The sequence below is a fragment of the Primulina eburnea genome, chromosome 8 (genome assembly GCF_022965805.1).
Source record: "Primulina eburnea isolate SZY01 chromosome 8, ASM2296580v1, whole genome shotgun sequence".
Taxonomy (NCBI): domain Eukaryota; kingdom Viridiplantae; phylum Streptophyta; class Magnoliopsida; order Lamiales; family Gesneriaceae; genus Primulina; species Primulina eburnea.
This window is the reverse complement of record NC_133108.1, coordinates 29,453,666-29,471,051: the sequence shown is the minus strand read 5'-3', so window position 1 is coordinate 29,471,051 and position 17,386 is coordinate 29,453,666. Positions and strand designations below refer to the sequence as shown.

The 17,386-nt window shown below is 37.0% G+C and overlaps 1 non-coding gene across 1 annotated transcript; it reads left to right on the top strand.

Annotated features, from left to right (window-relative positions):
- Nucleotides 1-230: 230 nt before the first annotated feature.
- Nucleotides 231-336, top strand: LOC140840313 (small nucleolar RNA R71). Its single transcript, XR_012119899.1, has one exon. It is a non-coding gene; the product is annotated as a small nucleolar RNA R71 (small nucleolar RNA).
- Nucleotides 337-17,386: the final 17,050 nt, after the last annotated feature.

Here is a 17,386-nt window from a genome sequence, read left to right as displayed (position 1 = left end):
GTTGTGCAGTAATAACAGAAAAAGCAGTTACCTGGTGAACTCCTGCACTCTTCCGCTGGTTGTTTCTTTCAGATTGAGGATGATAGCTGCTAGCAGCCTTCTCCTCTAACAATTCATATCCTTCCTCCGCGGTTTTTCTCAACAGGTTTCCACAAGTAGCAGCATCTATCATAGTACGATTAGGAGTAAGCAAACCATAATAAAATATTTGAACGACTAACCCAAGTGGTAACTCGTGATGTGGGCATCTTCGTAGTAGATCCTTGAAGCGTTCACATGCCTCATTTAAAGATTCCTGATCGAATTGAGCAAATGTTGTAATGTCTGCCCGCAGCTTCATGGTCTTGGGGGGAAGGAAGTATTTGATGAGAAATGCTTTCGCCATGTCCTCCCATGTAGCGATCGAACCTACAGGTAAACAATTTAACCACGCTTTAGCTTTATCACGTTAGGAGAAAGGAAACAAACGCAACCTAACAGCATCATCAGAAACTCCATTGAATTTAAAAGTATCGCAAATTTCAAGAAAATCCGCGATGTGCGTGTTTGGGTCATCTACTGCAGTTCCTCCAAATTGGACTGTGTTCTGAATCATCTGGATTATGGCTGGCTTGATTTCAAAGTGATTTGCCCGCACGATAGGCCTCACAATGCTAGTGCGTGCACCCTCCAAAGAAGGTTGGGCATACTCCAGAATTGGTATGCGGCGCGGTATCTCCACATGTCTATCTTCACGACGTTCCTCCTCTTGATCATTCAACTGCCTCTCCATCAGTTCTTTTAGTCTCTGCTGCTGTCTTCTCCTGCGGAAAGTTCTTTCGATTTCAGGATCAAACTCAAGCTCCACGTCAAGTGACTTTGGCATGCACTAGACAAGATATCTGGAATAAAATATGGAGTGTTAGCTAAAGAAAAATAAAATAACGCTAAAGAAAATGACTAAAAATAAAATTGTAGATTAACAGTCCCCGGCAACGGCACCAAAAACTTGATCGAGCAAAACTTGCACTGTTAAATCTTTAATAAAATTATGGTTTTGTATGCTCAAAAATTAACCGCAAGTGAACGATGTCAAGTAATAATATAGTGTACAAGAGTACGAGTATCGTTCCGCTGAAAACTGTGTTTAACAATTATTACTTTCAGTTACGAAATCTTTAGCACGAAATTTGAGTGGTTGGTTTTACAACTAATAACATAAAATAAAACTTGATCAATGGATTCAAGAATTAAATGCTAAAATCTAAATGCTAGACCAATTAATTTAGTTTCAATAAAAAGTGAATTTGTTGGGAATTTCGGCTCACCTACCCCTCGTTAATTAATTAATTCGTTCAATTGGGAAATACTCTTCCGACAGGATTTCCTATTCTATTGAACACACTCTCTCGAGCTATGCCAAACTAATTCTACTCAATGAAGTAATTAAATATCTTTAATTATTTATCAAGAGTGAATCGCATTTCGATCTATAAAACCCCCTAGTTTTCGACCCTTAGGACTATGACTATCGGCACGTATCCAATTTCATATATCTATGTAAATTATAGATCCGTGGATTATACTATTCGATCCTATCACAAGTTATTCTCTCGAACTCACTCACGATATAAAAGTTGTTATTAAAGTTAGCTACGCTTTAACAACACGCTCAAACAATAGTATAATCAAGAACAAATCAATAATCGAAATATAGATTAACTAAATCAAAGTCTGGGGTAGGATCCCCTTAAATCCCAACAAATTTTAACGTTTAGCTACTAGAATTCATGATTGAAAATAAACAAAACAAAGTTCAAACGCTAAAACTAAATAAGAAATACTAGAAGTTACGAAAAACGCGAAGAACGATGCCCGGAAAACTTTAAATCTTCAATCCAAGCGCGAAGTGCTCTCCAAGACTTGTGGTGGCTGAACAGTGATGAAGAATATCTCTGAATCATGTCCAAAAGTCGTCCAATCCCCCTTCCATATCAGTCATCTCCCTCCAATAAGGCAAGGAATTGCGCATGATATTTTTCCAAAAATAGGTGGCGTTCGGGCAGTAGAAGAGTACCGCTCGAGCGCCACACCTTCTGAAAACTTGCTTTGGATGTGCGGCATTCACGCTCGGGCGGTAGAAAACTACCGCTCGAGCGCTGAATCTTCTGTAATTTGGCCTTCGTAAGACATCTCACGCGCCCGGGCGGTAGAAAATTACCGCCCGAGTGCCGACCTTTCTGTCAAGTTATGCAGCTGTTCATCTTTTGCGCCCGGGCGGTAGAAAATTACCGCACGGACACCGCTCATTCTGTCCATTGCCTTATGTTTTGTACACTTTGCTCCATTTTTGGTTTTCCGAACATTTTTCCTGCAAATTCATTACCCAACAGTGAGACATGATAATATGCAAATGATTACTCAAAAATGAACAAAATGTAAATGAAATGCATGCATGCACAATGCAAACACAACTAAAACTAATGCAATAAAACGCGTAAAAACAACACCTATCAGTGATCCAGATGGTCAAGGTCAAGTGGCTGAATCATTCAGAGGTGGAGGCTACTTGGGAGACCGAGACCGAGACCGAGACCGAGATGAGGAGTCGCTACCACCCAGAGTTATTCGGTACGTTCTAAATTTCGAGGACGAAATTTTGTTTAAGGGGAGAAGAGTTGTAAGGTACATGAATTTAATTCACGTAACCTGAATGCATGAAATCTAGGATTTTATTTTAAATTATGTGTTTAATTATTTTTATGCATAATTCATGCATGATAGGATTTAATTCATGAAATTTTAAAAGTCCATGCAATAGGGTTTTTAGATGCATTTGACGCTCGAACGAGGAACGGAGACAGGAGAATTTTCAGGAAAATTATTTTAATAAAATGATTAATTTATATTAATTAGTATAAGGTTTTTAAAGGGCATATTCAAAAATGGGATTTTGATGGGTATTTTTACCCGCGGGATTTTATTTTTAGCTGTATGCAAATTTTATCTAATCGAGGGACTTTTTGAGAGTTCGGTTAATATTTTCAAAGTCTTTCCAACACAAAATATTATCCGGGAGTGTGTTTGGACTTAATGGGCCTGCTTTTAAGCTTGTTGGGCTTAAAATCCTTTTTAAAATTTTAATTATCAAGTTAAGGCACATTAGTTTATTGTTAGCTATTTAAATATTACATAATTATCATCTAACCCTAAACCTAAGAACTTACCACTCCCCACCAGCCGACACCCACCTTTCAGACACATATTCTCTCGGTTTTTGTAGCACCTCCCCAAGAAAAATTTTGGATGTCAATTGTTCTTGCAGCAAATATTTTCCCGGCGCTTCCTACCTCTCGTTCTAGCTCTTCAACCGTTTACGGCATGCTTGTTACTTTTTTTTTGTATCATGCACGTTAATATACTACTTTTTTTGCATACCTACATGTAAACTTTCGATCTGGACAATAGCATGAGAGATCATTTGGTTTTGCATGATATTATTTCATCAAGTGTTGTGTTGATATGATTTCACGTTTTGGTTTCAAGGGGCTGTCATGTGGCTTGCTTACATGGTTTCTGTACTCAAGAGTAGGCTGTCTTCGGGTTGGTGACAAGCTCTAGGGGCGCAAGTTGGCGCGATGGGCTGGGAGTTGAGCAGATCGGTGGTTTGGGTTAAAAACAGTGGCATGAAAGGCTGTTCCAAGGTGTGAACTAGACCCTGATGGGTCCGAGTCATAGCCTAGAGTGGCTGCACGCTGCTAGTCACGAAGCTAAAGCGGCTACGAGTCGTGAGTTAGAGGGAGGCCGTGACTGGTATTTCCGTGGTGGCTAGCAGACATAGGCGTGTGGCTGCGAGCATGGGGCTATGGTCAAGGGTCAGTAGGTCCGTAGCGTCTCGAGGTAAACCAAGAGAGGTTGGTGTGGACCTGGTTCAATCGGGGAAAGCTAGAATCGGATTTGGCAAGGAAGATGCACCTACGGTTTTTCCGATTGACCACTTGCAAGAAAGTCCAGCATCATTCCATGGGTTTTTCGAATTATTGAGGGTCTGGTTTTTAAGGTTTTAGGATCATTAAAGCGATTGTAATGTGTGGTAAGAGGTTGGGAAAATTTTGATTGAGTTTCGAGTCAATACGGTTTAAAACCTGGACCCCAGTCCAAGTTTTAAAACGAATCGACTAAGTTGTGAATTGGGCTCGAGTTTACGTCTAGGGATGCTTTTAAAAATGTTTTGGGACACTTTAATGAGTTCGGTGAGCTTCGGGTCAATTTTAGAGGTCCAGGGGTAAAATGGTAATTTTTGGGTTTCCAGGGGCAAAATGGTCATTTTGCACCCGGAGTGAGATTTTGGTCATGACAGCGCCCTGAGCACAAATTTGCGATATTTTAAAATGTTTATGCATATTTTTTACGATTTTTACTCAATTATGATTAATAAGTTGCATGCTTGGTTTTAAGGAAAAAGTTACGTATATGCATGATTTTATTAAGTGGTGAATATGATGTTATTTCTGAAGGATGTGATTTGGTTGTAACTGACGATGTATATGTATACGATGACATGAGATATGATGAGCCGAGGCCCGGGCACAGTGGACGGGTGTTACGTCCCGAAACTCGGGATTGACACCGGCGTTGTTTAACAATCACACAATCGAAACAACAAGCCTTTCGTAGCATAGTATAAACCGAACAAGTTTATATATCATAATTTCAATCCAAAGGAAACATTGTCTTTTACAACTAAAATCACTAAACGACAGAAATAAATGCGGAAACGTAAGTCTAAATAATAATGACTTAAACATGCTCGAATTCCTTGAGCATTCACTATCCCCAAAACTGCTCGGACTCTTCCTCCTCGATCTGTTCTTCGGGCTTATCTGGGGAGGGTTGTAAGGAGGGTGAGTATTTGGGAATACTCAGCGAATGGGGGCACTTTGAACACAACATAACAATTTTATAACATTTTCGAAACATATCATAAACGTACAACATGCTTTTCTTAAAAGTAACATCGTATCAGTAACATAACAACACTGCGATTTTTCACCTTTTAACGGTTTACTGACGTCAGTCCCTAAGTTTTAATCCTCTAAGGGGACGAGGCCATAAAACGGTTCTATCCCACCGTTAAGGGCCATATGTTGGAATTCCACCCATTCAAGGAATCCTCACAGTGCCAAACATAACGTAACAACTTTCGCAAAAACGTATAGACAAAACGACGGTACTCGACTGTATTTTTAAACCAAAAAAAATACGAAAATCACATATGCATAAAACAGAATTTATAAGCATTTAAAGCAGCCCACTTACAGTGTTTGAATGCTAAGAAAAACATGGTGGCTCGGCTTCGGGAATGGATCGCTTCTCGCTCCTTCTTTGGGCAGAACTTCGGCTTGATTCTAGCCTAACTTTGGGACGATATTCGGGCAGAATTTTGGCTTAGGGGGAGCTGCTGAATTCGATATTTTCAGCAAGGGGAATTCGAATTGCTTGAGTGTGAGAATGAGTGGGAGTGGTGGAGTATTTATAGGTGGAGGGAAGGGTGATTATTTTGGTATTCAAATCATACCAAAAGCCATGCCAAATCTCACAATTTTACTCTAATATTTCTTGCAAATTTCGAAAATTATACTGCTTAATTAGTGAGATTATCTTCCAATTCCATGGGATTTAAATCTTTGATTATTTCCCTAATGCTTGGCTCAAAAGTGGTGAGGCTAGGTCATGGGATTTCTTTTGAGCCAACTTTGATGATATAGTTTCCAATTTACCTTGCAACTTCCATGCCTCCATGCATTATAATACTTAGGCGAGAAATCTAGTAGAAATTCGAAAATAGGCAATTTACCTTGCAACTTCCATGCCTCCATGCATTAAATCTTTGATTTTTTCGATGTGGGACAAGGGTATCACAATCACCCCTCCTTCAGAACGCAAAGTCCTTGTCGCGGCCTGACCCATCGATCCACCAGCACCGAGAATCTAGAGGTGGCTCCTACAGGTTCTAGAGGTGGCTCCCGTCATGTAGCACTTTGCCCCGCAGGTTCAAGAGGTGGCTCCAATGCACGTAGCACTTTGCCCCGCATAGCACTTATTTCCCTGTGTTCCATGCCAGTGACCGGCTCTGATACCATTCTGTAACTCCCCGAGCCCGGGCCCGCACCTGCGTGACTGCACAATGGGCCCCTATAGCAATTACTTCGTATTCGTCCTCGCTTTACGAAAATGATTAACCCAAGTTGCTATAGAAGTCCATTGTAAGCCATTATAAACTCATTTTAAATCTTTGACTTTTTTGATGTGGGACAAGGGTATCACAACGGGTAATGATGTCGCCGATGTCCCCCACCGTCCGATACTGTGGTTATAAGTAGATAGATCCATCGATATAGTTGATACGATAAAGCTGATACGGAAATTACAACTAATTAATTGAATTCAAATGAAAAGAAATTGTATACGTTTATGATGACATGATTCGACACGTTATGATTTTACACGACACATTTATGTTCATGTTTTTAAGTTCATCAAGGTTATGTTGAGTATGATATTTCTCACTGCTGTGTACCTGTATATGTACTCATTATTCCTGGTACAGGTCTGTTGATTCTTTAGACTCACTAGGCGTGTGTGATGCAGGTGAGCTTGATGCTGAGGAGACTGGAGGTGCCGAACTCTGAGTAAGCAGCCCTGGTACGGTGACATGACCCGAGGACCGCACGTTTTCCGCATTTGATTTACAATTTTTTGAGAAGAGATAAACATTTTTACACGTCGTTGATATTATGATTTTACTTATTTACGTTTACGTTTGAACTTGGATGATGTTGGATATTTTTAAACTGCGCTACATTTATTGTCGATTTAATATTGTTATTTTAAATGTTATTTCGAAATGAGAGCTTTTAAAAAAAAATATTTTTGCACTTTTAAAAACGAGTAGACGTTATTTCCAGCTTACGTTTCTCTGTTAAACGACTTTTTTACGACCCTTAAATGTCTCATGTTGACAATGTGTCCTTATGAATCATAAAGCGTCTCAAACAAGCAAGAAAGCGTAAAAAACGTTGAAAATAAACCCATAAATGTTTCTTATTTTCATCTAAATAATTTTCAAACTTCAAAACATAAAACACACATAATATGATTTGAATGGTGCAAAAAAATTTTAGAAACCTGCCTTTGCGTTAAAAACGCTCGAATATTCAACCGTTAAGGCACGGGTTGAGAAGAGGAGCGAACGGGAAGCGAATTTGCCTTCAAAAATTTCCTTGATATTTTCAAAAATTTGAGTGTGGTTGTGTGTGTGTTTCGGCTGCAGCTAGGAGTTACAGAACCCTAGTTTAGGCTTTATAATTTTCGAAAATAGGGTTTTAGAAGTTATGGTTTTTAGGTTTATGGTTTAGGAATAACTAGGCCCATTAATTCTAGGTGAATTAAGCCCATGTAATTATAAAATAAATTTTTATTAAAGATACTTTTAAAATTAAAATTTTCGTGCCTTTGAAAGCCATTGTTTGACTAAAATCGACTTCTCGGATAAAATAAGGCTCGATTCGTGAAATAATATGGACTCAAGCAATTTTCAAAATTTTAATCCTATTTAATCATATTATTGAGCCTTAACAGCATTTATCCGAAAAAAATCTTTTGATCTCGGTCGTCCACGGTTTTGTTCCCTCGGCCGAATATCGAATATCCAGATAAAATCTTTAATTTCATGAACTCAAGTCAAATCATGCACATAAACATTTAATTATATAAAATATATCATTTAAGCATCTAAAATTATTTAAATAAAATAAATAAGCAATCTGAATAATTTTCATGAATGCGGTTTTCGTAGACTGATTATCGGACGTTACATAAAACTTTCAAAAAAATGAAATATTGCATAACCGAAGTTATACTTTTAAAACAAGCTCACTTGCCTTAGATCTAGATGAAAACGTGAAGAACAATATCGTTGGTAGATCTGAACAGCAGTAGAACTTCGATACTCGACAGAACTTGGGAAGAAGAACTCAAAATCTTGAGAGCACTTTGAGAGCAAATTTTTAAATTTTTATTGAAATTTTGGATGTGAATTTTTGAATGACATAGGGTGGTATTTATAGGTGGTGAGGAGAAAATCTTACCATAATTCGGTTTATGTTTCTTCCACAATTTTGAGATAATTCTTCCATAAATCGATATGTTTCTTCAAAACATAATATCATACCATACTTGGAAAACATTTTCACCATGTATCCTTAATTTTTGAAATTTGATTTTGGATTAGAAGGTTGAATGCAGACTGTTTTCTAGTACAGATTCATAACATATCTAGACTGCACTGAAATTTGTAACCTTCCTTGTTGAGAAAAATTATCTTGTATGTAATATTCTTTTCCAATTTTGATAGATATCTCAGCCTTGAAATTCGAGATTAATTCATATCTTGTACTGAATTTCCATTTTCATGTATTTATCGACTTGGAAATTTTGAATATCATTTATATTTGTAATATTTTTTAATTTCTCTTTAACATAATACCAAGAGTTCCAAAATACAATCTTATACATGTCTTAATAATATTTTACGTTTTATCCAATTGTAACATTTACTTTACCTGTATACTCATGCAAGCAGTATAGATAAAGTTTTTGAATATATAATAGGTACCAAGAGGTCTGCCTCTCAATTGAAGACCATGAAACTCATTAAGAAGTGTACCATATATTCTAAACAGTTTCCTAGTCGAATCAGCCGCATACAAAAAGGATAAAAGTCGCTTGAGTCTGAGACTAACATCTGTGATGTAAACGACATGTTTCATGGTAAGGGCTTGGAGATGTCCATTCATACAGATCGATGGTCATTTGATGATTCAGTGAACAACTCTCTCTCGAATTGTCTAAGTGGTTATGACTTATCAAGTGAATAATCCACGATTATCGTTTTACCACATTGATAATTTGACCCGGGATAATGTAGAGGCTCTATCAACTAGCATGAACTTTGATCCGTTTATCAACTCCATTGATCGTCACCAGGTGGCGAAATTGAGTGTAGTTTCAAAATACGTAAGACCAAATGCATTGTAATTGGGGATTTATCGTTTGTTTACTAATTTAAGATATGATATGTGATCCGATGAGTTAATAGTACAGTTAATCTTTGGCCAGAGTAGGACGTGTGCATTCTGAAAAGATGTTTTCTGAATTGCACATACAATGTCACTATTAGTACTCAAATATACATCACATCATTATCGAATTCGTATGCAACTATCAATATACCAATTGTTGTAGGTTCGATCAGGATATATAAGTTAAAGGGACCGTACTGTACGATAACCATAACTTAAAGTCGTTATAAGCACAATTAGTGAGAATTACTGGATCATGGGGCGATGCTACAGGATGTCTTACCATGATCCGATGTGTGCAATCAGAAATGAGTTATGAAATTCTTGATCAAGTTGTTGATGAAAAGAATGAGGCTAATTAGGTTAAGTACAAATAAAAATAAATGTTATTGTGAATCATATGGATATATGAACCCACAACTAGTTGTATCCCTGAACCATTGAGGTCATACAAGTATCGGATTCTGTGTTCTCGTTGAGAAATTCAAAGTTCAAAGAGTTGAATTTGGCGATTGTAGTTTGATGGAGATAAAACAGAATGCTTATAAAAGAGTTTATTAGTTGATATAATAAGATGGAAAAAATGAAAGTTAGTTTAACTGCTAATTGAGTGAGGAGAATGAGACTACCTATTTTGTTGAAGTAGTTCACAAAACTGGCAGGTGCCAAGTATGGAGGGTAAAAAATTTTATCTCTGAAATTTTCAATTTTCATTATATGAACAAGATTTGTATTCTTGGTACATCAGCATTGTCGGATTGTCGATAAGAGTTATAATGAGTTCACAATTATTTATTTAGTGAATTTGAATTGACTAATTAAATAACAGTACTAATAGTAATGATATTTTTGAAAATTGTTTCAATTTTTATTTTGGAAAATTGATTTTTAGAAAATTAATAATTTTCTTGTAAAATAAATAATTAGAATGTGATTTTAATTATTTATGGTAAAATGAGTTTTACAAGAAATCAATTACTATTGATTTAATTGGAAATTAAATAAAGGAGTTTATTTAATTTATTAATTTCTTTAATAATTGTGGTGTTTAGTGATAAAATTATTAGATATATGATTTATCAATTAATTAAATTGATGTTAATATTTGATATTAAATGCATGAAGGATGATCGAGAGCCTTGACCAATGTGTTAGGTGTATGTTATGATATTTTACTGTTTTATTCGTTTTTTTTTTAATATTTGATATTATTAAAGTGGGCCTGGTTTATGGCCCGTTCCCACCCCTATGAGATGTATCCCTTATGTGTCATGACTATTTAAATATAGTTATTATAAATAGTGGGACATCAAGATTAGAAGATGGTGGGCCCGATGAACGAGATGAAGACATGTAAAATATTGGAAGCTCTTGTAATAGTTGCATTTGCATCTCTGCATTCACCTAGATTTTGAACCTGGATCCATGTATGACTCACATGGATCTAATAGTGTTGGCGATCGATCATCCTTATTTATTGTTGAATGTCATATTATGATATATGTGATATATAGTAGTATGCATGTATGTATATTATTAAATAATATAGTTGCATGAATCCGGCAAACATACAAACTCGTGGCACGCGATTTTTAAATTAAAATGATGAGACAATTTTAAAATTAAAATCCCTAATTTTGAATAGGATTCAAAATTTATATTAAACCGGAAAAGTAAAAATTAAAAGAGTTTAATTTTTCCTTGCCTTCCATCAACCGTGGTTGCATGTTGATCGCTACCCGCGGACAGTGTCTGGCTCATATTATTGGGGAGGCCTCTACGCCGGAAAGCTGTGACTTCCACAGAACATATGATGTGAATTGAGTGGAACTCACATGACTTCGGCTCATATTATTGAGGGAACTCATGGCGACCGTCTACTACAATTCAACATTGATGGGTAGGTTTGACACGCGAAAATAAACGACGTCATATTATTGGGTCTTTATTAAACGTGAGGCAAAACACGCAGAGATTGCATAGGGATGCAATTGGATTCTATCTTTTAGAAATTATAATTGGCTGATATTATTCGGGATTATAATTGGCTAATTGGACTCTACGTGCCCACTAAAGAAATACGATTTCTCTTTTTTCATCAGAGGGTGGTGGAAATGTCAAAATAGTGGGAGGGAGATTTATAAAATAAAATCCATATTTTATATCTTAAAATTATTTTAAAATAATCAGCAACCATTATTCTGTTTCCGTATCAGTATATTTTCGATTTCGTCATGTAATAAATTTTGTTATTAACAAGCTAACCGAATCTAATTTCAAGACTGATTGGGAAAATTGTTCTGAATTCAGAGAAAATGACATACACACTAATGTCAGTCTTGTTGAACTGACAATGCATGCAAGATGGTGGGACCATAGTGTTCAAGCTAAAGTGTAATGTGCTCGCTTCTATGTCAAATGAACTGTAGGGACAGTTTGAGGAAATTTTGAATGCTGCTGACATTCGAATGCACGTGCAAGAGTTGCACGGTGTATGAAACTCATACGATGATGCACACTACTTTCATGGAGCTCATGACTACACACATGCAAGATAGGGCTCTAGCCCATGAGCATGGTGTACATATGATTGTGCTTATTAAGAATGTGATGGACCTGGAATATGTGATTCCTAACGAGTTAATTGATAACATGAATTTGTTGTTTTTCTCTTCCTCATTTGACGGGGTTATGGTCAACTTAAAGTTTAATAAGATATTTGATAGCCTTGAAGAGCTAGTCAATATGTTTATGACTTATGAGATTACCATAAAATAAGAAAAATTGTTGTTTTTATAATGAGCCTTTCGTCGGACGAAAATGACCCACAAGGTAAAGGAAAGAAATGTTCTGCCCCTCACAAGAAAAACAATCCCAATAAGAGGCAAACTCTGAAAGACACTTAAAAGTCCTACAAATCCCGATTAGTTAGAACATATTTATTTCACTGCAAGAAGTCCGGACATAAGAAATTATATGTGCCTGAAATGTTCTGGAAATGATAAGTGAATGTCCAAGTAAATATGATTTCAACAACAAACAGAAGGAAGTTAGATGATCCAAATCCCACACAAATATAGCACGCTAGACTATGTCACATTTCCCAAAGAAGGATGCACGAACTAGTGGGAGAAGGCATGTTTTACTTGTCAAACATAAATTCTTTACTTACTTGTGAGTTCTGTCTAAAAGTAAAAATGACCAAGCCTACATTCGATGGAAACGTGGAACGTGCGCATGGTCTATTGGATTTGATCCACACAGATATTTGTGGCCCGCTAAGTGTTAGCACAAATTATAGGCAATCCTACTTCATTACCTTTACTGACGACCATTCGAGGTATTGGTATGTTTATATGATGAAACACAAATTTGAAGCATTTAAAAGGTTCAAAGAATTCAGATCTGAAGTAGAAAACCAGCTAGAAAGAAGTATTAAGGCATTTCGATCTGATCGAAGTGGAGAATACTTGAGTCCTGAATTTTTGGGTTGTCTAAAAGGGAATATGATTCTCTTACAGTGGACTCCACCAGCAACACCACAATTGAATGGTGTTTCTGAACATTTTAAGTGAACCTTGTTGGACATGGTTCGATCAATGATGAGATTCACTGAATTGCCTACATCGTTTTGGGACTTTGCGCTTGAAACTGCGGCAATGTTGTTGAATAATGTCTATACTAAGGCAGTGGATAAAACATCATATGAGATATGGATGGGAAAAACTCCCAAATATTCTTACGAGAGAATATGTGGTCCTGCTTACGTGAAGCAGACAGTGGGAGACAAATTAGATAGTAGATCCACTTTGTGCTATTTTGTAGGATATCCAAATAATTTTGTTGGATATTATTTCTATCATCCCAATGAAGCAAAAGTGTTTGTTTCAGGAAATGCCACCTTTTTTAAAAGGAATTTCTATTCGATAGAAAAGGCAAGATGATAGAACTTGAAGAAATTCAAGATACTCCCTCAACTATAGTAGTTGAACATAATCCCCAACAACCAGTAGTTGAAGTACAAGCTCCTAGAAGGTCTGATAGGGTTATTAGACCACCTGCAAGATATACGCTTCTTCATGAACAAAGCCATGATGAGCATTGTGTTGGATGTGATCCAATGAATTTCAAAGAAGCAATATCTAATACTGATTCAACCAAATGGCTTGAAGCCATGCAGTCGGAAATGGACTCTATATATTCAAACCAAGTCTGGACATTGGTGGAACAACCTAAGGGAATCGTTCCTATAGGGTGCAAATGGATCTACAAAATAAAGCTTGGGGCGAATGGGAAGGTAGTGACCTTCAAAGCAAGGCTGGTTGCAAAGGATTATACTCAAAGGCAAGGAGTTGAATATGAGGAAACTTTTTCACCAGTTGCTATGTTTAGTCCATTACAATACTACTAGCCATAGCATCATGGTATGACTATGAGATATGGCAAATGGATGTAAAGACTGCATTCCTCAATGGAGACATCAAAAAGAAAATTTATATGTCTCAACCTGAGGGATACACATCAGTAGGAAGTGAGCATAAGGTATGCAAAGTTCAGAGATCAATATATGGTCTAAAGCAGGAGTCAAGGAGTTGGAACCTCAGATTTGATAGCACTATCAAAGAGTTTGGTTTTGCTAAGAATCCTGAGGAACCATGTGTGTACAAGAAAGTTACTGGGAGTGCAATGACATTCCTAGTACTTTATGTTGATGACATCCTACTCATTGGGAATGATGTAGGATCACTGCAATCAACTAAAGTAGGGTTAGCCAGTAAATTCTCCTTGAAGGACATGGGTGAAGCATCCTATGTATTAGGAATACAAATCTATAGAGATAGATCAAAAAGGATGTTGGGGCTCACCCAAGCCACATATATCGATACCATTATAAAACGATTCTATATGGAAGAGTCCAAGAGAAGATACTTACCAATGTGTCATGATATTACTCTATCAAAAGCTATGTGTCCCAAAACTGATGAAGAGATAGAGATGATGACACGTATTCTATATGCGTCAGCTATTGGTAGTATCATGTATGGTATGATATCGACACGTCTTGATGTTGCTTACGCTTTGAGTGTTACAAGAAAATATCAGGCGAACCCTGGTCCAATGCATTGGAAGGCCGTGAAAGATATTCTTAAGTACTTCAAAAGGACTAAGAACTGTTCATGGTCTATGTGGGTGGAGAATTGAAATTGGAAAGCTACACGGATTCTAGCTTCCAATGTGACGTAGATGATTCGAAATCGACCTCTGATTTTGTATTCATGCTATATGGTGCGGCTGTCTCTTGGAAAGGTTCCAAGAAAGACACCGTTGTGGATTCCACCACTGAAGCTGAATACATTGTTGCATCTGATGTAGCCAAAGAGGTAGTTTGGATGAGGAATTTTGTCCAAGAGTTGGGCATTATTCCTAATGAAGTTGATCCAGTCCCGTTGTACTGGGACAACACTAGTGCCATTGCGCAATCAAAGGAACCATGGTCTCATCAGCGATCCAAACATGTTCTGAGGAAGTTCTACATCATACGGGAGATTGTGGGAAGAGGAGACATCTGTCGAAAGAGTCCCCTCTGCAGATAATGTTGCTGATCCACTTACATAGTCCTTGCCAAGACCATTGTTTCAAAAGCATCGCGAAGCAATGGGATTAAAGTTAAGGGTAGTTGGCTCTAAGGCAAGTGGAAGATTGTTAGAGTAGATGCCCTGCAAGCCAACGGTTGGCTTGAGAATATATTGACTCAAGTGAAATAAACAATCTTTATTTTAATATAATTTACTTTTTAATGGTTTCATTATACTTTATCTGTATACCCATGCAATCAGCATAGATAAAGTCCTTGATTATGCTTTAATACAAATGAATCGTAATTCAATGTTGAAATTCATTTGTAAACACTGCATATTCTAAATTCGTTCATTGTCGATTCAGCCGCCTAAAACAAGAATAAAGGTCTCTTGAGCTCGAGACTAGCATATGTGATGTTGTGTACTTCGTTTCTTGGTAAGGGCATATAGATGTCCAAACATGCAGATGGGTAGTCATATGATGATTATACCGAACAACCCTCCCTCGGACTTTCCAAGTGGTTATCATTCATCGAGAGGATAAGTCTGTGGTTATGATTGTACACCATTAGTCCTTATGACCCGAGACAACACTGAGGCTCTATATGCTAGGGCTGTGCTTTGATCATTTACCGGCTCCAGGAGAGTCATGAGGTGGCGAGGTTGGGTATAGTTGCGACACATATAGGAGCCAGTGCATTGTAGTCGGTGATTCACCGCTCACCTACGAGTGTGGATATCCTGTGTGATCTGATGAAATAATAGTGCATGGAATCTCTGGCCAGAGTATGAGATGTACGTTAGAGAAGGAGTTCTCAAATAGTACACGCGATGCCAGTATTATAGTTATCACATAGTTATCGAATTAATAATCAACCCTCGATGAACCAATGGTTGCAGATTCGATCGGGATATATAAGATGAACGGACCGTACGTACGTTAATCATAATCGACTGGTTCTTGCAGGTACTATCAGTGATACCTAGGGGATCATGGGGCGATGCTACTAGACGCTCTTATCATGATCCGATGGGTGCAATCAGAATTGAGTTCTGACATTCTTAATCAAGGTGTTGATGAAAAGAATGGGGCTAACAAGGGTAAGCCCGGATAAGAATAAATATTATTCAGAATCACAAAGAGTTGTGAACCCACGGCTACTGTATCCCTGAACCATTGAGGGTCACACAAGCACTCGATCGTTTGTTCCCGTTGAGAAAATTCAAGGAGTTGAATTTATGATAATTAAATTTTGAGAAAATAAATTCAAGGAGTTGAATTTGTGATATAGTAAATTCAAGAAGTTGAATTTATGAAATTTGGAGAGAATAAATTCAAGGAGTTGAATTTATAAAATTTGATAAATTTAATTTATTAAACTCAAAAGTTGGGTTTATTAAATATTAAATTTTGGAGGTGATAAAATTCAAATAGTTGAATTTATAATTTAAATAATAAATTCAAATGTTGAATTTATTATCGATTTAATTTATTAAGCTCAAAAGTTGAGTTTATTAAACAATAAATTAAACATAGTGAGAAGTATGTTTAATGAGCTTGTAGGAGTACAAGTTGAACATACTAAATAATTAAAGTTGTTAATGGACTTTGATTAATTAATTAAACTAGTTGGACTAGTCTAATTAATTAATCTACACCATTAATGTCAATTAAGAGGCCCAAATGTTATGTTATTATAATTAGGTCATGGAAGTTTTTATTTTAAGTATGATACTTAAATCATAGGCTCCACTAACTTTATTGTGTGATTTTCGAAAATCACAACCATAAATCCTCCAAATATTATCAGGGATTCAAGATTGGATAATATATTGCATGCATTTTAGAATCTTCAATTAACTTAATTAATAAGATTAATTAAGGATTAGAAATATAATAATAAGATTTTGAATCTTATCTTTAAAAAAAGTGCATCCAAAATGATTTGGGGAAAAGTTTTAAAACTTTCGTCTTCTTCCAATTTGAAGGAGTGTGATAAGCACGAATTATATAGCGTTTTAGAGTCTTTATTTTGTCGTTTTCATGCTTATCTGGCATGTTTTATTCCGAGTTTTGCGCTTTATTCGTACTATTATGGCAAATTGTAGGTTTGACCAAAAGAGGATGAAAGCCAAAGAAATGAAAGAAAAGTCAGACTCCGCAATGCCACGTCAGAAATACCCGGAAGAAAAGAAAGAAAGTATGAATTGAAAACACAGACCCTTACACGGATCCCGTGTAAGGGTCCGTGTACATCAACCCCATTTGAAGAGAAAATTCGAGACTACCCGGACCCTTACACGGACCCCGTGTAAGGGTCCGTGCCATTCAGTTGCCAAAATGCAATTTACAGAGCCTCGACGGACCCCTTGACGGACCCCTACACGGGGTCCGTGTCCCTTATCACCCGAGAACCCAACTTACAGTATGTGGACGGAACTCCAGACGGACCCCTGCACGGGGTCCGTGTCAGCCATTCTCGAGAAAGAAAGAAATCCAGAGCCTACACGGACCCCTCTCCGGATGCAGGCACGGGGTCCGTGTGTGCAATATCAGATCGAGATTTTGGCGAAGATTTGCTCGAGATTTAGAGGTAGAATAAAAAGGAAAAAACCTAACACGAAGAGGGGGTTGAAATTCTGAGACTTGGCAGCCGACTTTGGGAAAAAAAGCGCAAGCTTTGA